The 26,470-nt window shown below is 50.2% G+C and overlaps 1 long non-coding RNA gene across 1 annotated transcript; it reads right to left on the reverse strand.

The window, feature by feature from the left end:
- Positions 1–2,065: 2,065 nt before the first annotated feature.
- On the reverse strand, positions 2,066–12,174 carry LOC135279486 (uncharacterized). Its single transcript, XR_010346718.1, has 3 exons — positions 11,660–12,174; positions 3,064–3,184; positions 2,066–2,474 (listed from the first exon to the last, which is right to left on the reverse strand). It is a non-coding gene; the product is annotated as an uncharacterized LOC135279486 (long non-coding RNA).
- Positions 12,175–26,470: the final 14,296 nt, after the last annotated feature.

Consider the following 26,470-nt stretch of genomic DNA (forward strand, 5'->3'; position numbering starts at 1 on the left):
TTCCTTCTGCTCCTTGCAGCACAGGCACTCCAGCTCGAGCTCCTCTTGCTTCCCCGAGTCTGTTTCCATGTGCCCCTTCTGGCGTGCAGCCCCGGGCCCCCTATAAACAAGAGCTGCCCGCTGCCTCCTCACATGCCCGAACTCCTGCCTGCACTCAGGGCAGCAAAACCAGGCTGTTGCCAGCCAGGGAGCGGAGCCCTGTTCCCGCAGGAGGCTCTGGTGAGCCCCTTCCCCACTGTGCACGCAGCACTCCTCCTGCCTGCCCAGAACGCTCCTGGGAGAGCAGAGCACAAGCTGGCCAGCTCTGGGCTCGGCACACCCCAAACACAGGCGCAGGAAGATGCAGCTGCTGTTTTGCAGCCATGTCCCAGAGAGATGAGAAGGATCCCCTGCCCCTGGTCTCTCTTGGTTGGGTTTCTGACTGGCTCTGAGGCAGGGGCTGAGCTTCCTCGCTTGTGGGGAAAGCAGAGCCACTGGAACCACACCCAGCGTGCAGGCACTGCCTGACAGCGTGGCAGCCACTGGGACGCTCGCACCTCAGAGCCTCAGCCACTCTGCCGCTGCTGCTGCTGCTGCTTCATTTGCTTTGAGGCACACCCAGAGCTCACTGCTAGGCCACAGTGGTCTCTGGTTCTGCCCTCTTCCTGTCCCTGTATAGGGCTGGAGCACTGCTGTGCTTTCAGAAAGCTTTTGTGAAAACTTCCAGCATTGCAAGCTCCTTTGCCTTCGGTGGATGCCTGCCATGGAATCCCTCATGGCTGGGTTCAGAGCATACTCAAGCTGGCTCTTCTAAAACCCAGGGTCCTTGTCCCCTTCAGCGTGCTCAGCACCACCTTTAACTCCACGGTGCTGTGCAACTGGAGCAGCAGGGCAGGGACCTTTGCAGCCTGAGCTGCCCTTGTTCCTCTCTGCCCGTGTACAGACGACGGCGTGGAAGAGAAGGGCAGCAGGGCCCTGCATGTCCCTGAGCTCAGGATTTGTGCCGCTTCAGCTCCACGGACAGAGCCATGGGTCAAGTGAAAAAGCCAAACTGTTTATTAAGGGAAGGCAAGGCGAAGGGGTGAGCTGGGAGGCAAAAAAGGGATGGGCAGGGCCTTAGGGCCGCAGGGAGGGAGCTGCCAAGAGGGAGAGAGATGGCAGGAGCTCCTGGAGCTTGCCAGAGGCTCATCTGTGAGCAGCAAGAGCTGGGCCTGGAGCTCCAGCTGGTTCCCTCTGCTCTGCAGGTGGTCCCATCTTCAGTGGTATCTGGGGGTGGCCAAAGGACACCAGTTCTTCTGAGCCTGCAGAGGAAGTTTGCCAGATCTCCTGGACAGGGACAGCAGATGGGACATCTGGGAAGCAAAGGGAACACTGAGTCAGTATGTGGACCTTTCCTTTAGCAGCAGCTGTACTTCCATCAGGGAAGAGGAAATGTCAGAGCCTCCCCAGGAGGGTTAGAAAGAGAAAGCAGCCGAGCGGGCCAGACTGTGGTGAGCACAGCCGCAGCAGGACCGTTCAGGAGCCCTGGCAGCCCGGCAGAGCCGGCACAGCTCCTGGGCCCTGCCAGCACAGCTGCCTTGCCCAAGGACAGCCCCTGTGCCAGCCGGGGCAGCTGTGCTGAGCAGCCCCAGCACGGACAGGGCCCATGGCCACAGCCCACGCCAGCCTCAACCCCACCCATGCTCTCGGCAAACCCCCAGCCCCCTTCAGCTTCTTCAGCCCCTCACAGTCCTCTCACCTCCCTCAGTCCCTTCTGACCCATCCCGTCCCCTTAGACCCGCCATCCCCTCAGCCTGTGCCACTTGCCTGTCACCTCAGTGCCACCATGGCCCTCGGCTGCCCCACAGCCCTCAGCCCCAGCAGCACCTCAGGGTCAGCGTCCCTTCAGCACCACCGCCCCCTCAGCCCCCTCAGTCTCACTGTCCTTCAGCAGCTCCTCAGGGGACAGTGCCTGGGGCCACCAGCAGCTCCCAGCGCTCCAGGGACACCCGGGGCTGGAACTGCTGCTCTGCCCGGCCCGGTCACCAGCTCGGACCCAGCACAGGGAGAGGGGACAGAGCGGGCACGGGGGAAAACACGAGGTGAGGGAGGAAGCAGAGCCAGGAAAGAGGTTAAAAAAAGGGGTATATAGATATCAATCTATTTAGCTAAACCTCCATATACAAATATAAATATGCATTTACAAATGTATATATGTAAATGTAACTATACACTGGTAAAAATGCAACTGTGCACATCTGTAACTATAACAACCCATCTAAAGCTATAACAATAACAATATACATCTAAAACAAAAAAAAATTAACTGCACAGATCTCTATCTATATAGATAAATATAATTACACAAATCTATAAATACAACTACCTAGATAAATAAACATAACTATACTATACTAGAGACAGAGGAATTCTACCTGCCCAATGGTCACAGGTTCTCCCTCTGTCTCTTCCTGCCACACAAGGCAGCCCTCCTGCAGAGGTTGATCACACAGAATCTGGGAAGCAAAGGGAACACTGAGTCAATATTGGCCATTGTGCACGTGTTCCTTGAGCACCAATTGTCCTTCTATCAGGGACTGTCAAAGATGGCCTGAAAGGCAAACTCTCACTTGGCAATTTGAAACCTGCTCTTTAAAGAACAGGGATCCTTCCAAGTGCTCAAAACTGAATTGTGTAAAGTGTTTAAGTATCCTGATAAAGTCTTAGCAAAGGCTTGAGCTTGAAACACAGACAGTCTCAGTGACAGAGAGATCTCAGTCCTCACTGAAGTGGCTGAAGCTGAAGGCTGCTGGGAGCTGATTTATGAACCAAACTGGGACACCCAGCTTGGTGACACAACTGCCACAAGGTCAGCTTTATTCCCTGCTCTCTTGCCACAGCAGTGGACTTAGTGTCAGCGTCTCTGGAGAAGCATGGAGGGCAGGGCTCGGGGAGGCTGTGCCAGTGCAGGATTTGAACTAAAGGCACCAGGAAGCACCAACCCTGCAGACAGGAACTCAACTCTGCTCATCTCCCTTGCTGCCAGAGGCAGGCTCAGAGCAGCCATCTCACACCTTTCTAAACCAATGGGGGCTCTGTTCTTACCAAGCTCCTCAGGCTCTGGGGAACTGTTCCTGCAGCTCTTGGTGCCAGATGAGGCTTCCTCTGCTGCAGCCTGGTTCACAGGCTCGCCTCCGGAAGACTCAGGCACAACATTAATATTGCCCTTGAAAGAACAATGGAAAGAAGGAAAACTCAAGATCATTTGGTATTTTCTTGGAATCACATCAAGGGTGCAGTTTCTCTCCTTCTCCATGTAACAACTTTCAATAGCTCTCAGCCCAGCTTCTTCCTTTCCCCTCCAATGGGGTGACCTGAGCAGAGGGAGACCTTTCAGGCAGTGATCTCCTGATCTCCTGGATCATTTGCTCAATGGCAAAGCCAAGATCCACTGGTGGAGACTGCTCTTCCCCAGGTGCGTTCTGTGTGGAGCTGGAGGCTGTCAATGCTGCACAACCAGCACTGCCAGCTGGAGTGCTGGATGCTGAAGTGCCTGGGGTGGCTGCAAGAATCCAAACATATTGGTCAGGCTCCACAATGTGGCTCTGGGACACAGATCTCTATTGCTGCCTCGGATCAAACATCACAGGAAGCATGCAGGAAAAAAACCAGGCAGATAATTTTTTGGCCTTCTAGGTTCCCCTTCCTAATAGACTTGACAATTTCTGGCTGAGAATGACAGGGCCTTGTGGAAAAATACTTCAAACGGTCACTTTTCATTACATTTCGGAAAAACAAGACTACAACTCTTTTCCTACTTCGTGGGTTGAAGGCTGGGGGCTGCTGCTCCCTGTGGAGCTGCTGGGAGCCGCAGGGTGGGCACCTGTGGCACTCCTGGTACGCTGCCGGCCGGCGCCTGATGCGGAGCAGGAGGTCAGGACGGTCGGGGCGAAAACAGGGGTTGCTGTGGTGCAGCCAGCCCCCGGCATCACCCAGCACAGCCGCGCCGAGCCAGCCCGGCACCTTGCGGAAGCCGTAGCGGTAGAGCTGGCGCACAAAGCTGTGGAACTGCATGGCCCTGAAGGTGCACGGCACCAGATCTGCCCCAGTGCCACCGCCCCCGGGGTGTGGCCTGGGCTGAGCAGCTCCCGCTCGGAGAGGGAGCGCTCAATGAGCAGCTCCTGGGCCCGTCTGTCCCAGTGCACCGAGTGGACCCAGGGGCTGTTCACCAGGCGCCACAGCTTGGCGGGGCGGCTCCTGGGGCTGGCCGGGCTCCACACAGCACGGCATGGCAGGGCAGGTTACAGCAGGACTCGGCAGGCAAGGCAGGCAGGGAAGGGCAGGGCAGGGCATTGAGAGCAGTGGTGGGCTCTGTCCCTACGCTGCATCCTCTGCCTGGGTCACCATTGGTGACAGAGAGGAAGGACATTGCTCTGTCTTGGCTGGGGAAAGGATGAAAAGGGGGCATTAGAAAACATTCATTTGATCTCCTTTTCAGCAGACTAGCTCTTTTTATCTCACCATGTCTGCCTGTCTTTGGCAGAGTTGGCACGTTTCTCGTGATTTGGAGTCAGCTATAGCAGCAGGAAGGGGCAGCAATTTTGTCCGCATTGTCATCCAAGCTAAAGTGCTGGCCCATGGATGGATGTTGCTTTACCCAACATTATAATGCCTGGGCAATAAGATAATGTTGCCCCATCACCCTCCCTGGTTTGCCCCCTCCCACTTCGCTTTTTTTTTTGGTGCCGAGGCAATGAGGAAATGCTTGAGCTCCCTCCTCGAGCCCTTCTGTGGGTATCCTTGGACAAAAGGCCTCTTGGTGAGAGCTCCCAGTGGCAGGTTAAGGAAGGAGGTTGATATTTCAGGGCTGTGACTGCTGAAAGCAGCTGGTTTCCAGAGGTGTCCAGAGCTGGGAGTGCCTCCTTTTCTCACCAGCCTGTAGGAAACGAAGTTGCAAAGTGGGAATTTCATTTGCAGAGATGGCCATCAGAGGTGTTTTCCAAGAGATGGGCTGGCAGAGAGGCAGGTCTCCTGCTAAACTGGCTGTGTGTTTTGTTTTGATGGTGGGGAAGGTCAAAGATGCAGACACAGACACCAGCTGGAGGAATCGTGTCGTTTACTGTAATGCAAAAGTGCAAGAAAAGAGTCAGAACAGGAGAAGCTAAGCAATGCACCTCAGCATTACTACAAAAGGTTGCCTCTAGTGATTAAGAAAGATACATCACCAGATACCCTAGTCCTTTCCCCTCCATCCAGAGCTGCACATCAGCTGAGGGAAGCTGTCCCAGCCAAGCCCTGGAGAGCCACGGCCGGGAACTGGGAAATCCTGTGGAGCCTCCACCTTTGCTGGCCACGAGGCTTCCGACTGCACTGTGAGAGTAGCCCAGCTCTGACAGTGCTGGACAGGCAACGTGACAGAGCTTCTGCTGGGGGACATCTGATTTCATTCTCCTCTTGGTTTTCTCCCTGAGTTTGCCCAGGGCTCAAGGAGGAACCAGGGCAAGGTGTGGCCTTGTCCATTTTCCTAATGCAGAAAGGTGCAGATGTGTTTCACCGGTGAATGGATGCATTGATCCTTTTGATAGCAATACTCGGTTAAGGAGCAGATACACAGAACATTTTTTTCCAAGGGTCATCTGGAGGGCAGCTTTGGCTCAGGTCCTGCTGTTGAGGCTTCAGCCAGGGTCTGAAGTTCAGCCTTCGGTCCTTCAGTATTTTGTGGCGCAAATCATTGCTGTGCAGAGCTGGAAACAAACAAGTCTGTCTTTAGCACATTTGAGACAGGGAACAGGATTAGCCCTGCAAGGCCAGGCTAGGGCCAAGAGCAGAAGGCCAGCACCCTGCACTTGCCCCCAGGGAGCTCTCCAGAGCAAGAAGCCACTCCTGGCCAGGGGCTGAGGTGCCCAAAGCTGCCTCCCCGCTGTGCAGCTCTGCAGAGCCCACAGAGCGCCGGGTCCTGGGCAGCTGGGACAGCCCGGCTGCCCTGGAGCACAAGGAGTGTCCCAGAGAGAAGCTGCTGCCCTTTGCTTTGCAACTGTTTGGAGAGTCTTGTTGTTAATCTACAGTCTCTGATATGTTTTCCTTTCCTCTCCCAAATTTAACACAGCTTTTTGAGAAAATTGACTGATATAGCTTCTGCTAGTGGTGGTGCATTTGTCTGCAGGAGAGGGCAGGTGATTTGAACCAAGAACGGAGTCCACTGTTAACATCCCAGCCTTGCCAAGTCAAGGAAAGCACTCGCAATTGGGCTCCTGGTGCTGAGCAGTTTTCCTAGTTTTTGGAAAGCTATGACCTTAAGAAATCCAACAGATTTTCCTCCATGAGGACACCAGCATGATGCCAATTTTTTCCACCTCTTTTCTGTGTCTTTGGTGTTTTTAAGAGTTTCTCAGTGCCCAGCAGGAATGAAAGGCCCTGTGATAATGTGATTTGAGAGCTCTGTTGTTCCTTGCCACATGAATGTTCATGACAAGCTGGACACCCCACTCGTGGCTCTGTTGAGTTAAATTCATCCCAATTCTGTGCAAACAGCAGCCCCGAAGTGCTGAGAAGAGCAAGGACAGTGGGTGGGTGTGCATGCACACACCTGGGGCTGACTGCTGTGTGGGCAGAAGGTTTTGGACTGCTGTACATCTTCACTCTCCCAGGCTGGAAGAATATATCAAATCTATATGAACTAAAGTTATTTATTAAAATATATCAAAATGTATCACATGACACATATGAATTTATCATCTATATACTACATATTATATATTTTAATGTAGATACTATAATAAATAGAATATATAAAATATAGACTTGATCTTTTCCTAAACCATTTCCTGTGGGTCCTACAGACCATCTCCTGGTGATACTGCATTTTTGTATTCTGGTACTGCTTATTATAGCATCCATGTCCCTGGGAGTTCCTTCAGGGAACTTCACACAAAGGGCTTCCGTCATTTCAGTGCTTGTCAGAACTTGTTGCTTCCCAGTTCTCCAGCCTCCTTCTGCATTTTGGAGCATCTCAGCCCTTGTGTCCATGGCCCTTCCTTCATCCCCAGCCTGCAGCAGTCACAGTCACTGTTGCCTCCGCCTTGCTGCAGCTCATTTGCCAAAGTGTTGCCAAAGGCAGCGGAGCTGGCTCAGGATCCCTGTTGGCTTCTGGGCTCTGGGATGAGCTTCAGGGGGACACCTGGAGCTCTTCCTAAAGAGCTGCCCGTGGGATGTGGGGTGGATTGGTCCTCCCCAGGTGGCTCCTGCTTGGAGTTATGCTCTCAGTGGAGTCCTGGAGTTTTCTCAGCAGGCCTTTGCAGTGAGTTCTGAGCCAACGTGTGGCTCTGCTGCCATCCCAAATCTGCACTTCCCGTGCCAAGCCTGAGTGCAGGTGGGGCATGTGCTGGGCATGGCAGGAGATTTTCATGGCCCAAACCCTCCAGCATTTCCATGGCTTTGGGTAGCACAAATCTACCCTTCTTTCAATTGAATCATTGCATTTATTGCAGATAGTTACACCTGCACTAGTAATGAACAAATATGCAAAACCCCTTAAGTTTAAAGATTAAATTTGCTTTAATTTGCTACCCTTGTGCTGCCAATGTAGAAACATGCACATAATAAGTTTAAAATCTAACTTTTTTTGAGAATTGTGATTTTTAAATATATACAAATATCAACTTCAGTTAAAAAATTATTTTATTGCAACTCTATACAACTCACTATACACAAATATGAATTGAAGTTTTACAATTAAATTTTTTGCATATTACTACAACTCTACGGCCCATATACAAATACAGGAATATCAATATCCTTCTCTAAAGAATCTCAGATTCAGAACTAAATAAATACTATTTTAGAACTATGCAACTCCATCTATATTTAAGTAGAAGTAAATACAAATATATCCATAAGAATTTATAGATGTAAATATGTATTACGTATTTCATTCCATATATGACATGTAGAACACACATAACAAACCTATCTGTAAATATACAAATTTCAATGGACCAATATAAAACCCCAGCAATAGAACTACACCGCTACACAACTGTACAAGTATGTAAATATAACTACAGACGTAAACACATCAATATACATGCATCAGTATAACAATATACATATGTAAATTCCTATACAAATATCAGTCAAGGTATGTAAATATCCCTACACTTGTAACTATCTAAGTCTAACTCTACCCATCCATAAACAGAACCAGATCAGGAGGGATTGCAGCCGCCGATGTTCCCAGGCTCTCCCTCGGTCTCCTCCTCCCAGGCAGAGCAGCTCTCCTGGACAGGGACAGCAGATGGGACATCTGGGAAGCCAAGGGAACACTGAGTCAGTATGGGGACATTTCCCTTGGCAGCAGCTGCACTTCCATCAGGGAAGAGGAAATCTCAGAGCCTCCCCAGGAGGATCAGAAGGAAAAGCAGCTGAGCGGGCCAGGCTGTGGTGAGCTGTTCACTTCCTTCAGGCAGCCCAGTTGCTCTGGGGGAACTCCCTGAACTCCCTCATGTCACGTTATTGAACCACCTCTGCACTTATCAAGACTGTGGCCCCCAGTTCAATCAGTATTTCTGTCTCCAGCTGCTTGCACCAATGACAGGGAACATCCTCTGACAGAGCTGGGACACAAAGTTACCTTCCACAGCTCATCTGACAGGGCCTTGTTCTTCCTCTGCTTCCTCTCTTTCTCCTTATCTTCCACATGGAACTGTTACAGCATTTCTTTTCCTTTCCCCTTGATCAGTGTTAAAATGAATGTTTCTGTTCCAAGCTTGAGTTTGTGTAGTGATCCGGTCAAGCATTTTCTCAGAAGCTTTTATCATGCAATTGAGTGTTAATTTCAGCAGTTTTGGTGATTTTCTGTGTGATTTATGCAAGTCTCCAGTTCATTATGGCACCACTTAGGAAGGTACAAAGAGAAAAAGGATGTTTCTGTATGTCAGTTCACTAGTGGAATATTCATGGATAGAGAGAGTGATTAGCTGCATTTTAAATGTGCTCCTAACCTGAAAGTGCAGCAGGTAACTTGGGGAGAAATTAAAGCCAGATCTCTTCTCCTACCAGCCTGTATTCAAATGTAAAGTAAATAGAGCAGGGTGAGAATGTTAGTGTTCAGTTCCTAATGTGCTTTATCAAGGTGTTCCTAAAGTAATGGAGGTAAAATCTGGGTTGGCATTCCTAATTTCTAGACACTCCTTGTCAGTTTCATTGACTCTTGAAACAGCAGAGATGTGCCCATCATACCTTATCAATCCATTTGGGGGTGTTATAGGTTCAGATTCTCTGAGGCTTTAGCTTTTTAGATCTCTAGACAGTGCTTCCAGGAATCTAAATGGCTTCCAGAAATTAAACTTTTCTCCTTTTTTCCTCAGTCTTTGCACTCATGTGCACCAGAAACCTTCAGTGAATGTATTCCACTCTAATACAAATCCAAACTGAGTCTCTCAGCTGTGTTTACAGTGGTGCTTTGTGTCTCTTCTGCACAGAGCAATTTTAAAACCTTCATTCGTTTTTATCTCTGCCCTTCTTTTTCTGTTTTAGCTTGTAAATGCATGCAGATGTATCAGAAATTATACATTTCATTTCTGATACATCACTTCCTGTCTAGTAATTTCATTTTATCCTGTTCTGTTGTTATGCTAGACTCGTATGTTTTATTCTAAGTGCACTCATGTTTTCTTGAATGTGGAAGTTTTATATTGCAATGCAATCATTCACCTCTTTCATGAAACTCTTCACTAACATTAGCAGAAGTAACTGTGTGGTTCCTTTCTGCTTTGTAGAACATTTGGGAAAATCAAGTCCTGCTCAGCTACAAAAAACATTTATGGTGCATGGTAATTCTCCTACAAGCTGAAGTTAATGGTAAAGCAACAGCAGCTGCTTGTTCACTTCACAGAAATTGGGAGGAAACACACTGCAGATACTGAGGAATGCAGTCCAAGGATGATGGGCATCCCTCAGTTATCCCGGCAGATTGATATCACTGGCAAAATTCCCTCTTTTCCAAAGGGTTTTCATTTGCTTTGGCTGTACTTTGTATGGCTGCAGGTCACATTTCCGGTGATTTCATGAAGTATCTTGGGGTTATTCTTGGTAATATATCTTGCTAATTCCCGCCTTGGAGGAATTACTCAGTTCTGCAGTCCTCATTGTATGCCCTGTTCTAAAAGACTTTTATGCTATTTTCCCTCTCTTGGTGTTTTCTCACTTGTTCAACAAGGTTTCCTTTTTAAGAAAGTGAATCACAATATCCCAAAGGATTAAAAAATGCTTGGGTATTTGTTCCCTAAGTATTTACAATATAAGAATAAATTACAAAATCTGTATAAATCCTGGATATAAAATGCAAATAAAAATAAACTTGAGAGTTCTTCCAAAAACCTTGTTATATTTGTCCAATTATCCAATTTAAAAAAAAGGCAAAAAAAAAGCAAAATTAAATGTAACAGCAATTTTAATTAAGTAGCTTAATATATATAAAATTGAATACACTCAAAATATTGACAATACAATTTGGGTAAAATAAGGAATAATTTGGTTCTGGTAATACCATATAAGCAAAACTAACCACGTGGGGTAGTGCAGGGTACAGAGGGCAGGGCTTGACCCCTGTCACCTCACGTACTTGTCAGGCCAAAATTCCCTTTTTACGCTCTATGTCATTACCATCTCCTCCCATTTTCAATTTGTCACACTTGTATCACCACCCTCATCACCTTTACCATACATCCTCCACCATTCTTTTAGGGGGTCGTGCCCCTCTTTGGGGTTCTTCTTTGAAGAAGGCCTCTCCTCTACCTTGGTGTCCTTTAGTTCACCTTTTGGATTACACGTGTGCACCAAGCTGGTATAGTACAAACCAATATTATATTCTAACATTAAAGCACCAGATCTCATATAAATAACATTTTCCTGGTGTCCAACCAAATTTTACTCTCTTCCAACTAAATTTAGTAATATTATCTCTTGTTTCTTCCTGTTCTGAACATCTGCAGGAGAAGGGGGGCGGGGGGAAGCCCTCGTCTCCCTTTCTTTCCTGGCATTACACCTTCAACTGTTTTATTATTTCCAATTATAAATTACTGTATCAATATTTATTATTGTTTGGATTTTATCAGCACAAATCATACCTATTTATTACATTTCTTTTCTAAGAATATGAACCACAATACACCAAAGGATTAAAAAATGTTTGGGTATTTATTCCCTAAGTATTTACAAAAGAAGAATAAAAAAATCTCTACAAATACTGGTTGTAATATGGAAATAAAAATAAACTTGAGAGTTCTCCCAAAAACCTTAAGAAAAAAAACCCCATGTATTCCATAAATCCATATAATTCATCTACAGAATACAAAAAGGGACATGTTCTAGAAGAGAAAAATTTGTACCACAGTGCTGCACAGAATTCTATGCTTTCAAGCTTTTTGCACTTCAGGGGCAGTATCATTCTCTGCACTGCAGTGCTCTGAGCATGTTCTGCTCCCCGTGGCAGCTTTCTGCTCTCCCTGGTACAGATCATCCTCCCAGCCAAGGGTGAGTGCAGCCACCACAGCTCGCAGCACCTTCCTGCACAGCAAGAGCCGAGCGAGAGAGATGGCTTCCCCCAGCTGCTGCGTGTTCTAACACTGCCACCTCGCAGCTGCTGAAAGCCTCAATGTCTGTGTTGCGGAGTGTTAGTTTATTGAGTCGCATGTTCCTTTACCTTGTGGTATATTCAGGTGCTCCCCGAGTTATTACAGTTAGTTTCTCCCCTGTGTCATGTCCTCCTACCCAACTGTCCCTCCAGGAATCCCCTCCCTCCTTCCCAGCTTTTTCCCTGTCTGTCAAGACAACCCGGCCCCTTTGCCCTGTCCATCAGCCCAAATTCTACCCTTTGTTCCAGAAAGTTCCCTGTCCCTCACCCTAAGATCCAATCCTTATCCCAACCCTCTCTCCTCCCCTTGTTCTGATTTGTTGTAGCCCTCAAAACCACACCCCAAGACTCGCTTACTGGTTACTGTATGGTGTCTACCCCCTGTTTTGAGAGATTTTAAAAACCCATGCACAGGGCTGATGAGGGCTTTTTTTGCTTGTGCTGCTGTTTGGGAATTCCCTGCTGTGTACCCTCCTGCTGCCTCTGCTAATAAATTTATTGGACTTTGCACTGCAGAAGAGCCTCCTCTGCCTCCTTCACTCAGTGCTCATGGCTCCTCCAGGCCTCTCTACTGCTAGGCTGGCTTAGAGGTTCTGGCTCAGGCAAAACCCCAGTCTAGCCACTTCCCTGCTCTCGCCATTGCCCCTGGAGCATCACAGACCTTGCCAGGGCTCTGGAGGACAGTGGCAGTGACCCATGCCCTGGCATGTCCCAGCCCCCAGAGTCACGCCTGCCAGGCCACGAGCCCCAGCCTTGGTCCCCACTGCCGGCCTCAGTGGCTCCTGGCCATCCTCACCCTGAATGCAAAGCCAGCCCCAGGAGCCCCCCAGGGCGCTCTGGATCCAGGCTGAGACACCCTCAAGCCATCACTGAAAGGGACATGGATGGGGACTGCAGCTGGATCTTGCAGTGCTCACCATCCCTGACTGTGCTCCAGGTGAACCCAAACCTCAGCTGTTGCACCTTGAGCACATTGACCCTTCTTGCCCATCCAGGAACTTGGTATTCCCACATCATACATGAGCCCTTTGCAGGGAGTGACCGGCTCCCAGGTGATCTGCTACCCTGGCCTTAACTTTCTGTTTCCCTGCAATGAACTTAATGGACACACTCATGAGAATCCCAGCACAGCATTTGCTTCTCAGGAGCTCTTAGGTAAAAAAACTGCACTCATCACTAGTTTTTGCACAGAGAAGGAGGTGCTGACAAGCATAAGGCACAGACAGGGCCCTGACAGAAGAATTCCTGAGCCATAGGATTCCACACGTTGCTGTTCCCAGCTGCTTTGCTCATATTTTATAGCCAGTTCTGGACATGGGCTGCTGCTGACAGGGTAGGAAAATTTGGAGAAATAAAGGTGCAGGACACAACCAAAACCAAGAGGGAAAACACTTAGAAATACAGAGCACAAGAGAAGACCTTGGAGATGGCTCAATAGAAAATGCCACCAGCAGCGCCCGGAGCCCGGAGCTGCTCACTGCCACCACAGGGGCTCCTCAGTGCCCTGCTGGTTTGTGTCTGGTCCCTGCTGGGCTCCCTCTGCCCCTCCAGCAGACACAGCCCTGCCTGGAAAGGGCTCCGTGCTCTGGTGTTCTCAGCTTGCTGCAGGCTACATTCTTAGCAGCGCTGAAAGAAGAGGTGAAACAAAGAGCCCTTTTCTGTGCTGCCTGCAGCTCGGAGTGCCCGGAGCCCGGGCCCATGAAGAGCTGCTCCTGGCGCTGGCTGTGCTCAGCCCGCTGTGCCGAGCAGCCGCGGCCATGGAGACACAGGCGGGAGCTCTGCCCGAGGCCGGCAGCGGCCAGGCCCGGCTCGCAGCTGCGAGGACGCCGGCAGCCTGTGCCTGAGCCGAGGCCATGCGGGGGGTTTGCGGTCAGGGCTTTTGCGAGCCGGCCGGAATGTGCCGCCTCCCGTGTGGGCCCGGCTGCGGCAGAGGCAGCGGGAGCGCGGCGGGGCCGGCAGCGGCGGGCAGAGGCCGCGGAGAGCAGCAGCCCGGCCGGGCCCGCTGCGGACCGGCAGGGAGCTCCCGGGCAGCCCTCGGCTGTGTCTGTGCCCGCCGGGCAGGAGCCACAGCAGGAGCCGGCCATAGCGGCAGCTCGCCGTGCCCGGGGCCGCGGCCGCAGCTCTCCCCACCCGGCTCCGGCAGCAGCCGCTCGCCTCCGAGGCTCCAGCGCTTCCCGAAGAGGACGGGCCCGGCCCCCGGGACGCGCTGGAGCCCCGCGGCGAGAGGAGCCGCCGGCGCCGCAAAAGGCAGTGCGGATGGCGCGGCTTGAGGAGGAGCAGATGAGGCTCTTGCTGGGCCACGCTGTGGCAGCTCTGCCCTCTCGCCTTGAGCCCTTTGCTGCTTTTCTCTGAGCCCTGATCCCCCATCCTTGGCCAAGGGCCCCCGGAGCCCTTTCCAGAGCTGCAGGGAAAGTTCCCTCAGTCACAGAATCACAGAATCACTGGGTTGGAAGACACCTTCAAGATCATGGAGTCCATCCCATCCCCTAACACCTCAACTAAACCATGACACCTAGTGCCACATCCAGTCTTTTCTGAAACACTTCCAGGGATGGTGACTCCACCAGCTGCCTGGAGGGGTCTGTCCCAGGAAGAACCAAGATAGCACTGGGGCCTTCTACCTCCCCCCTGGTAGTGCTTGGAGCTCTGGAAGTTTGTCTTTCTGCTTAGGGAAAGGCCGTGGAAAAGTATTGGGAAAACTAGTCACTAATAGAGTAGCCCACAGAGCTACAAATATATGTGCAAAGAATACAGAAAACATAGAAAAGAAAAATGGCAAAACCCAAACAGCATCAGCAAGGTCTTGGGCATGAACACATAGATCCAAATGGTCTTCTCAGCCCTATATCTGTGTATTTCTGAGAACCAAAGGAATCTTGTTTGAGCCTGTGGGGAGATGGGTTTGGGAGGTACAAGTTCATTCATTTTTTTTCTCCTTGGGGCAGCTCCTGTTCCTAACATCAGCTGAGCCTGTCTCCAGCCTGATGCCTCTGATGGTTGCAGCCAAACAATTCATGGCAGGCAGAAGACACTGACACTTCCAGGAACATGACTTTCTCCAGTGCTAGCTGTGAGTGGGAGTCAGAATAAAAACTACAGAAACCACAACTCCATTGGAAAATTCCCTTCCTTTTCATTCTGTAAATAAGTTCTGTATCCACTTCTGAATTGTCAGTTGTTTGTTAAGGATGGGAAGTTCTCTTTTACGAATTTTTTAATGTGGTTTGCATAAGGGTCTCCTTCCTTCACAAACTCCAGCCCAAACTGCCTTTGGAATATGGCCCACTGGGCAGTTTTTGCCAAGCCATGGTATGTCTGGATAAGAAAGCAAGGGCAATGGTGTTTGCAGCTAAAAGCCAACAAAGCCTGGGACAGCCAAAGCATCCTGTGGAGATCCAGGCCTCCAGCTGTTACTAGAAATCAGCAGAGTTCCAGCCAAATGGTTCTGTATCACTAAGTGCAATCTCTTTGCCTGGATCAGAGCCTTGCTCAACTGAAAAAGCAGAAAGATCAGCAAGGGTGATCCCAAAGGCCCACAACAGCGTTGTTATTTTGCTCATCTTGTTTAAGTTTGCAACTAAATGTTGAGCTGATGGCGGGGAGGGCAGGTAAGAAAAGAAAAGAGGCTTATGACAGGGCCATGACATTCCACGAGAGGAATCACTGGTGTGCATTTCCTCGACCTGTCTCAATCCCATTAAAGAATTGTAGCCCCGATTTAAAACAGACAGGTAGGAAATGACCTTTGAGAGCCAGAGGCTAAAATGGCTTGTGGATTTTTTTTAAGAATGAGGATATAAAAATTACCAACTGCAATAAATAAAGAGTTAAAAAAGAAGTATTTTGGTATATGAATAATTAGAAACACAAAAATGTGGAGATGGGAATGCATGTTTTCATGAAAATAATGAAATTATAGACAAAAACCACAGGGCTGTTGACATTTATCTCTCCTCCTGTGGCATTCTTGAGTGCTCTAACCACATCTCCAAAAGACCTAGAAACAAAAGAGAAGCAGTGAAATGAGCAGCTGTTTAGCTCTTGGAGTGAAAGCCAGCCCACACAGGAGATGTCTCCTGTAAATGCCCAAAACCTGCAGGATGCAGGAGGGCTCTGCCAGAAGGCAGATGATGCATTTTCCTTTCAAGTGCATGGGCACTGGACCTGTTCCTGAAGCACTGGGATTTACTGCCTCAGCTCCTTGGGTTTCAGTTTCTAAACTGTGTGTTTCCTATCCTAACCACAGATTATTTCCTTCAGCAAACCATGGGAAAGAAATGTTCCTGAGAACTGTCATCTGACAGCTTTGATAAGGGGGTTGCTCTTTCAGGCAAGCAAGTTTCTTCTTTTTTCATTAGTATGTCAGTATGATTTTGAGACATACAAAAATGCTAAAGAAATTAACACAGAGCTGTCCCACACTTGAGAGACAAGGAAATCTTCCAGGTCTTGCTCCTTGATGCAGGCAAGACCTCGGCAGCATGAAGATGTCTCTGACAAAGCACTCTGAGCACACTCACAAATTCTGAGCAGCACTGAGAGATGGGACAATCTACCCCCAGAGTGTGAAGATCTTTCTAGCTGGCCTGACTTCATGCTGGATAGACATTTCCACCAGAAAAACTCCTGGCCCATGGTTGTGTAGAAGTAACTGCGTTTGGACTTGCCCGCTGCCAATACGTCCCCTTTCCGTGTATTTAATCACAGGGTTTTCCATGGTCGCCATTCTCCCTGAGGGAAACAAAATGCAAGACGCTCACTTTTAAGCAGAGATCCCAGCTTCCAGGAGATACAAAAGGCAGCCCCACTGTCTGGGGCTCTGAGCCCTTTGTGGTCAGCTGGGTAACAATAGTAACAACCACAATAGCAAAAACAAACCAAAAGAAAACAAACAAACAAAAAAAACCCCACAAAAAATAAGCAAAACAAAACAACAACCCTTCCCCCCAACCAAAATGACAAAAAAAAATCCCAAGCCAAAAAGACAAAACTCCAAAACCAGTCAACTTCTGTGAGGTTTATTTGCTCTGATGACTAGTTGGGAGTCAGGAATCTAAGGAGAATTTAGGAAGCTAAAAACTGTGTTCAGTTTGGCCACTAGCACACAAGACTTGTCCAGATGATTTGCTAGCTCACAGCCTTCATCTGGTTCAAGAACAATCCGTGCTTCAGCCTTTAGCAGAGAGGGAAGCTCAGGCAAAGCCAAGCCAGTCCAAGCTGCCCTCAGAAGCAGCAGGAACACCCAGAGCGCTCTCTCGCTGCCTTGGAGCGCAGCACTTCCTCTGGGGAGTCCTAAATGTCCCCAGTGGGACACCAGACTCAGGAGGAGCATTTGGTACAGCTGTGCTGACACCTGCACAGAGTACACTGTCCCTCAGACAAGAAATACTCCAGACTTACCCAGTATCTCCAGGTACTTCTCAATCTCCGGTTTCAGAGCAGCCATGCTGCTGTCAGACCTGGAGATGAACAAACTGCCCCAGCTCGAATTCCCAGGTTCAACAGAATAGATTCCCCCAGGTACTACTGCTGCTGCAGCAGGTTTAGTGCCAGAGCCCATGTAGGTGTGCTGAACCTGTAGCACTTCTGGTGGGGACAGTTCCTGTGCCTCACACCAACCTTGGGCCCTTCATTGCCAGTTGTTTTCTGGAAGTCTTTGCAGTCTGCCAGGTGAGATGTCAACACTTGCAGGAAAACAGCTTTGAGGGGAAAAAATCCCATATCTGGAGGGGGAAACATCTCTGCCTGTTCAGAACTGGTACACGGAACATGTCTCTAATCCTCTCCTGAAAGGGATGCTTTAGGTGAGGTTTGCACCTCCAACATCCTTGGACCAGAGATGGGAAGATTCAATTATGTAAAAGTTACATAGATAGATAGATAAATAGATAGATAGATAGATAGACAGACAGACAGGTAGATCTCACTACTATAATCTCTCTTTACTGTCGTCTCTCACATCAAAACTTGGTAGGCAGTGCCCCCACTCAGCAGCAATCCTGAGATTGCTGTCCTGCTGCTTCAATAAACCACACTCTTGGGGAATCTGGAGCTCGTATGTACTTATGGAAAACGATCTGACCCAGAGCATTGCACTGAGAACTGCACTCTTTCTGCATCTGTGCTTGAGCAAGTTCTTCTCTTGGACTCAACCACACTGACACTGCTGAAGTGGCTGTAATCAGAAATGCTGCCCAGCCCCTCCCAGTTCCTCTGATCTCTGAGGACCAGTTGGAATGAAAGGCCATTGATATCCTGCTCAATTCCCAAACACGAAACAAACTGATTCCCTGGGCTGCAAAAAGCCACAGGCATTGATAACCTGAAAGTGATCTCAAATGCCAAACTGGCTGGCCTAGAAATACACATTTTCATCTGCACCAAGGTGCTAGCACTAAATGATGTCTTGTCATGCAAAACTATTTCATTCTACAGCAGTGACACCTTAGAAATTAAAATTCTAGCAGAACCAGTACCAGTCCTGTAAAAGGGAAGAAAATAATGAGGAAAAGCAGCATGGATGGGAAAAAAGGAAAATGAAGAAGCTTCATTCTCCAAGCAAAGAAAAAATAGCAGTTAAGAAAAAGGGGGGGGGGAAAGTAACTACAAAAAGTGGCTAAAATAGTTCAATGGAGAGAGTAGAAGCTGAAAGTCCCTCATGAGACTTCCATTATCCAGGATAAACCTCCCTCAGCACCTCGTCACTGGGCTTGTGTTCCACACCCTTGCCCAGCTCCCGTGTCCTTCTCTGCACCTGCTCCAGCCCCTCAGTGACGTTCTGCTTCACAGGGCCCACAACTGCACACAGCACTCACTGCAGCTGTGGCCGCAGCGCTGCCCAGCACAGCCGACACTCAGTGCCCTGGTCCTGCTGCCCCTCTGCTGCTGACACAGGCCACCATGCCCTTGGCCTTCTTGGCCACCTGGCCACACGCTGCCTCACGTTCAGCTGCTCTGGACCGGCAGCACCCCTGGCTCCTTTTGGCCCATGCAGCTCTCCAGGCACAAAGTTGCCCATCTGACTTCAAATACTGCATCCTCCATTTCAACACGTCCCTCCTGTGCAGAGCAACACAAGACAGCACTCAAGGACTTGCAGCTTCACCCCCACTCCAGGCTCCAAGGCACTTTCCAAAGCTGAAGACTTCACCGTGAAACAGATCCACAGAAACTCGCCACTTCTGCCTTTTGCCTGACAAGAAGGCTTCGCAACTGCGCGGTTCCTTTCCTTGGCCACACGGGACAGAAATGGCCCCCCACAGCTTCAGGGACAGCACAGTCATCTCCTTGCAGCTTATCAAAAAGCAAAAGACAGCTGGGCCAAAAGAGTCTGTACGAGTGAAGAACTCATCAAGAATACTGCAGAACACTTCCACAAGCCAACCACACCTTTCCACAATGGAAAAACCAACATAGCCCTGGGACCTCCAGCACTGCCATGTGTGCCCTTGGCCAAAGCACTGCAGAAGCCCAGAGATAGAGCTTCACTGAGTCAGGCAGCCAAAGGGTCATCCAGAGCCCCCAGCTCTTTGGTGCCTCAGCATGACAGGTTAAAGGCCAATTTTGAGCTGTCAGTGCCTGCAGGAAATGGCTACATCCTGCAGGACTCCAGCACTCGGCATCCTTGGCCAGCAACAGCAAGTGCTGGCTGCTCAGAAACTTGCACCTCTGCCTTGCACTAAAGACAGCAGCACCCACAACTGGCACTTAGTCTCTTGGAATGATGGGGCTGTGCTGTGAGCACAGCTGGACGCATGTGGTCGTCCTGCTCACTTTGCTCCTCTTTGGCTTCTTCTCCAGGAGCAGAGGGAGCCAGGGGAGAGACGGCTGTTGCTTTTGTCGTCTGTGGCAAGAGAGAAGCATGAGGGACAGGCTGTTACCTATCATTTCTAACCTCATTTCTCCTCGCATCTATAACCAGAGCTTCTAACTCATCAACTGTGTCACAATGGCCCCTTGGTTCCATGACACTCCAAAGCATCATAATGGTCTCCACAGTTACATGAGGTCCCTTGGTGTCACAATGTACCTTCTGTAGATGCGGCCTCACAGTGTCACAATGGTCTCTACCTTCCATGGAGCCACACAGCTTTAGTATGGTCCCCCTGTTCCATGAGGCAAGCGAAATATCACAGTGCTCTCCATGATTCCATGAAGCCCCACAGTGTCACAATGGTTCCTTGGTCTCCCAGGGCCCCACAGTGTCACAATGGTCCCTTGGTCTCCCAGGGCCCCACAGTGTCGCAATGGTCCCGTGGTCTCACAGGGCCCCACAGTGTCACCATGGTCCCTTGCTTCCATGGGCCCTGTGCTGCTGCATTTCCCCCTCCCCTTCTCAGGCCGCCCTGCCAGCTCAGAAATGCTCCTTGGGCCCCGGCCTTGGCCAACAGCCCCTGGCTCAGCTCCTCTGCAGCTCAGCACAAACACTGTCTGCTGCAGGCACTGCTGCTGCCCAACCAGCTCCTGGTTGCTGTAGGAACAGCTCTAGGAACTGGTTTTGTTCCCTCAGTGGCACAACATCCCTGTTCTCACACTGCCAAAGAAAGCTGTTGATGCCAAGTGCGGCCAGGATGAACCATTGCTGTGACTGCAGCCCCTCTCTTGGGGCCCTACAAACAGCGCTGCAAAAGGAGCCCCTTGGAGCTCTCCTGGGCCAGTGACTCCCTCTGAGTGGAGCCTCTCCCAGCCGGGAACTCTCCCGTTTGCTGCACTCGGGGATCCTGAACAACGAGGGAGACTGGGCCGATCCCCCCACTCCTCCAGGCTCAACCCTTCACCCTCTGGGGAGATGCCAAAGCATCCACAGGGAGCATTTGCTGCCCTCAGGGGAATTTCTCTCAGGTGCCTTGCACTGACTCTTTGTGTCTGTGTGCACACAGGAGTGCCTGTGCTTGGGAAATGTGGCAGAAATGCTGCTCTTGGAGGGGTTGGAGTGCCTTGGATAGCTGAGTCAGTCAGGCCTGTAAGTCAGGTTAAGTCACGAGGTCTAAGCTAAGTTAAATGCTGCTAAGTGTTGTTCTTTTGCTAAGTTGTTAAGTTTAAGTTATAAGCTAAGTTAAATATTATTAAGTGTTATTCCTCTGTTAAGTTACTAAGTCATATTTAAACTAACTTATAATGACCTATAAGCCATTGTAAGTTAGGTTAAATACTGTTATGTGCTGTTCTTTTGCTAAACTCTGATGTGTAAGGTATCAGTTAAGGTTAAGGTATAAGTTAAGTCCTGTTAACTTTGAGCTCTGTTCAGCTTTTAGGCTGTATTCCTTTTATCCTTGCCCTCACTGTCCTTATGTCACGCACACACACACGCGCACACACACAGGGACTGTTCATGGTTCATTTCTGGTTTGACTGCCTGAATTTGATTTGGTTTTGTTGTTGCTTTGTTTCCTTGATGTGCCTGAAGTGTCCAGTCAGGAGCAAAGTCACTCTTTCCAAGGAACTTTGTGGTGCTGTCGCTTAATATTAAATCTGGTTTTTGCTGATCCCTTGCCGAGGATTTTTTCAGCGCTCTCAAGCCCTCGTTTGTAACAGGGTGAAGGAGCCCTGGCCCAGGCTCTGGCCCTGGGGGACACGGGGACACTGCTGGGGGGTCCCTGTCCCCCTGTCCCACCCCCAGGGCCCCGGCCCCCCATCCCCATGTCAGGCTCTGGGGTCGATCTCGTGGAACATCCTCTGGGGGAGGCTGCGGCGCCGGGGGCGGGGGGACCCGGGGGGACAGGGGACCCTGCTGTGCACGAGCAGGGTTGGACTGCTCTGGGGGAACTGTGAGGGGGGCTGAGGCAGAGTGACCTCTCCAGTGACCTCACACAGCCCCTGTGATGTCACACAGCTTCCTGTGATGTCACACAGCATCCTGTGATGTCAAACAGCCCCTGTGATGACACACAGCCCCTTTGTGATGACACAGCCCTCATTATGATATTACACATCCTACCCTGGGATGTCACACAGCCATTCTGTGATGTCACATCCCCTCTGTGATGTCACACAGATACCCTGTGATGGCAGAACCTATTCTATGATGTCACAGCGCCTACTCGATGATGTCACAGGCAACTCACTGATGACACACTACTTCTCTGTGATGTCACAGCCTGCTCTGTGATGTCGCAAAGCCCCTTCATGATATCACAGGGCCAATGATGGGATATCACTCTGTGATACCGTAAAGCTGCTCTGTGATGTCACAGAAGATTCAGTGATGTCACAAAGTCACCATGTGATGTCACAGTCTGTTCTGTGATGTCACATCTGGCTCTATGATGTTACTCACTCACTCTGTGATTTCACATCCCACTCTCTGATATCACAGAGCCACCTTGCGTGATGGCAGAGGCTACTCCATGGCCTCACACCCTACTCTATGACATTGCAGACAGCTCTGTGATGTCACAACACCCTCAGTAATGTCACAAAACCCTCTCTGTGATACCATATTGCCACTCTGTAGTGTCACAGCACACACTGTGACCATACAGCCTGCTCTATGATGTCATACAGCGATGTCATGATGTCACAGCCTGCTCTGCGATGTCATACAGTTACCCCTCTTTGATGCTGTAGCTGCTTAATGACCTCACACAACAAACTCTGTGATGTCACAACCCCCTCAGTGATGTCACACAGCCCCTTGCTGACATCACAGCTGCTCTGTGCCTCTAGGACACAGCCACAGAGGTGCCGCTGTGACACAGCCCCCTCTGGGACATCTCCCAGCCCCTGCCAGTGCTGAGCCCCTGTCAGCTCTGGCTGTGCCCTGCTGGTGTCCCTGAGCTGCCCTGGCAGTGCCCCAGCCCTGCTGGGCTGTGCACAGGAGCTGCTCCTGGCCAGAGCTGTCTCTCTGCAGCACTGCCCTTGCCAGGAGCTGCCTCTGGGCCAGGAGCCCGGCCCAGCTCAGCAGCACAGACACAGCACAAGGACTTTAATGACCCTCTGGGGCTTTGGTGCTCTTTGCATCAGACTGAGTCCCTCAGAGTATCCTCAAAGAACTTCTCAAGAACTCCAAATCAGATTCAAACTTCAAACGTTCTTTAACTTCTAATGGGTCCCAAGGAGGGACACAACTCATGTGAATGTGTCCCCAGGTTCCAGGTAGAGCAGAACACTGCAGGCAGTGATGACAGCTGGGGACAAACAAGGGAAAGCTGTCTCTGGAGCTGAGCAAACCTGGATGTGTTTCAGGAAGGCAAAGGGCCAAGGCCTGAGCCCCAGCCCCTGGCCAGGCAGATCCTGTCCCTCCCTCATTGCTCAGGGCTCTTCCCAGGATGGGCACTGGGATGTGGGGATGTGCAATGCCAAGGGCAGCACCATGGGGCGGCCCCTGCCAGGCTGCTGAGCAGGGACAAGGAGGCAATGAGGCTCCAGGCCTGCAAGGGTCACTTGTCTCCTGCTCCTGGCTCAGGCCCAGGGCCAGCAGCCATGGCCAAAGTGCTGCCCAAGTTGGCTCTGTCAGGGCCTTGCAGCCTTGCCCATCCCTGTGCCCTGTGCAGCCCAGGCTGTCCTACGGTGTCCCTGCCCTGCGCCTCTGTCCCTGCAGGCTGTCGTCATCCCCCGGCTGCCCCACCTGGCTGGCCTCTTCCTTTGCTGGCAGCTCTGCCTCCTGCCTACCGCTGCCTGCCCACACAAAGCCTTGGGCTTCTCCAGGCTCCTTCTGCACCACAGCCCTGCCCTGGGGGAGGAAATTCCTTTCTCTTCATGTCTGGTCCTCCCCAGCTGCCCTTGTGTTGTGTTCCACTGCAGTAAGCAGCAAAATGACTCCCCCAGACCCCGGAGTCTCAGACCTCAGGCAGGCATCGATGACCAACAGGGAAAGGAAAGCAACAGGGTGGGTCTTGGTTTAGCAAAGCCCAGGATCCTTTTTTGTGCCAGGGACCAAAACAAGAAACAAATTGGGAGAGGGGGTGGTGGTTTGTCATGGGTTTTATATGACAGGGTAGGGGTGGAGTTTAGGGTCAGGGTCCAATAGCAGAAGGAGCAGGGGACTGCAAAGGAGTGAATTGAGGAGGACAACCAATGGAAAAATCTATGGCAGGGACTTTGCAGTAGAATTTGAACCAATGAGGTTACAGAAAAGGAAAAACTTTCTGTGGCCACTCCTTATTTGACCAGATGGGCTGGAGTGTCTTTTCCTGGGCTTCCAGGGGCGTGCCCGACAGGGTGGAGGGGCGGAATCCTCTTTAAATCACGCCCCTCACTTGATGCTGTCTGTCTGGGTAGAATCCCTGCTTCCTGGGGTGGGGGAACTCCACACCCTTGGTGCCATTATTTCTTTCTCTGGGTGTTTTATACAATGAAGAAAAACTCCAGCCTCTCTGAAACCACCCTTCAATCCCTCTCGGGCTGCTCCTGTTCTGTCCTCAGTCTCCACACTTTTGAGCCCAGAGCCACCACCTTCTACCTGCTGGTTATGCGATGAGGCATCCAAACCCCATCTTGGGAGATTTTTGGTTACTTTCCAAGGTCTGTGAAAATGGAAAAATAGTGGTCAACATTATTTTGTCCCACATCTTGCAGTAACAGAACAGGAGTCAATATCGCTCAACTGAATGAGGGTGGATTTACATTTGTTAGAAGGAAAAATATTTTACAATGATGACAGTGGCGCAAAACTGCAACTGTTTTTCCAGAGAACTGCATTCCCCATCTCAGGAATTATCCAAGAGCAAGAGCTTTGTGCAACCTGACCCATTGAAACCCCCTCATCCCCAAGGACAGAATTCCTGTTGTGTGGGTTCTCTGATGTGCTGGGTGCCCTCACAATGCTTCTGGCCAGAATGTCTGCTGAGGGCAGCCAGGCTGCTGCAGGGGTAGTGACCTCACAGCCATCACCATGGCAGCCCTGTGCCCTGGGCCTGGCTCTCCCCTTTCCTCTGCCCCTGCCTTGTCTCTGCTGGCATGAAGAGTTTTGTTATTCATATCTTGTCCCCAAGGTGCTGGGGCCAATGGCTTCCCAGGCAGACTCCTGGAGCAGAAGTGGCTTTTCAGAGCCCAGGCAGAAATAAGCCCTGAGGCAGCAGCTCTGCAGTGCTGGCCACCAGGCCGGGCTGCCAAGGGAGGCTTCTGGCCATGCCCTGCAAGCAGCTGCTGCTGCCAAGGTGCCTTTGGTGCCTCAGGCTCTGCCTGGCACAGCTCCCAGCATGGCACTCTGCCCTTGTGCCCGAGCCCTTCCCTGTGCTGGGGCTGGCCTGGGGCTTTTCCTGCAGCGGGACCTGCCCTGCTGCTGGCACAGGAAAGGCAGTTCCTGCTGGAGCAGGAGGCTCTGCCTGCAATGGGCTCCAACAACTCCAGCAAGGCCCTGTTTGCAAAGCCCCCAGTGGGAAATGAAGGAGGAGGGTCATGCTGCTTTTGGGGTGAATAATGCTGAAAGCAGACTTCTCCATCCCAAAATTTGACATCCTGAGAGGGAGAGGAAACTGTGGCAGGGATGGAATAATTCACAGAGAAAGGAACAACCAAGGGACAGCACTGAGAGCTTCTGCAGAGCTGCTGAGCTGCCCCAGCCTGGGCACATCTGACTGAGAGGGCAGCACTTCAGACTAGAGAAGCCCCGTCCCAGATTTTAACAGCAGCATCTCCTGACATTTCCCTACTTGGGGGTGTGGTGATTCCTCCCTACCATGGGGACACCCCTCAAGGTCACTGTTCCAGGCTGAGCCAAAGGAATTTGCCCACAATCATTATTCTTAGGGAGTGACATTAATCTCTCTTAAATAACTGGTTTTGCTTTAACACAGTTGCTTTGAAATCACTTCCAAGTGCTCTATACAATATAATATGTTATAGCTCTTATATATTGATGTAAATATTTCTGATTAAGATAATTTTGTCTCATCATTGCTATAATAGATATTTATATAAATATCTCTGGTTTGCCATCCTTAATCCTGCGAAACAAATTCTATAAAGGTGGTTTGACCCTGGCACAATGCTAGTGCTCCCATGAAAGGTATATTTGCAAAATGGTTACTGTGAGATGGGACTCGGAAACAGAACAAAGCAGGCTCCAACTTGGGAATGGAGCGGAAAAAAAAACCGAAAAACCAACACTTTATTAATCTACAACATAGAGACAAAAGGGGAAAAAGGGGAAAAAAAATTACACACGACAATCCACAATGGAACACTTCCAAAACACTCTTCCTCCTTCTACCTTTCTAACACTCAATCCTCTCTAACACTCACTTCTCAGTCCAATATCATCTCTCACACAACCTCCCCCAATTCATCAGGAGAGAGGAGTCTCCCTCTTGCACCATGGGCCTCCCCAGGAAACACAGTTGGAACCTCCTGTGCTTCCATGTCACACGTGGCAGCCGCCCGGAGAGAATCTGCCATGGTGACCATCTTCCTTCCATGGCCAGTGCTCTCACCACCGGCCATGGATCCAAACTGCTTCTTAGGTCTTTTTAAGAATGCTTTGCTCAGTTTCAAGAAGTGGCAGCCTCTCACTATTTGGGACACCTGTCCCCCCGTTATTTCACCTCTTGGGGCCTTGTGAAACAGAGATCTTTCTCCTCTGAAGGCAGAGGGCTTCACCACACCCTCCTCATCAGTCTCTGTTCCCTCTATTTCTTCTTACAACAGCTTTGTCACTTTTGGTTTTTGGCCAACCGCCTCCCCCAAGGTACAGTCTCTACATTACAGGAAGAAATTGGTTCTGTCCCGTGGCCATGTAAGAGAAAGGTCTAGCACAAAATCCCACTCCATCATCTCCTCCATCTACGGCGCTTCTCATCTGCTGGCATTTCTTTATTCACTCAAACCTTCTTCTCATTTGCTCATCCTTTGTTCCCTCTCAATTCTCACCTGGGGAGGATCAGTGTTTTTACAGCTTCCATTGTTTCAGTACCAAAGGGGTTAAAACCTCAGCCATGGTCT

Source organism: Passer domesticus, chromosome 12, assembly GCF_036417665.1.
Source record: "Passer domesticus isolate bPasDom1 chromosome 12, bPasDom1.hap1, whole genome shotgun sequence".
In the NCBI taxonomy this organism is placed as follows: domain Eukaryota; kingdom Metazoa; phylum Chordata; class Aves; order Passeriformes; family Passeridae; genus Passer; species Passer domesticus.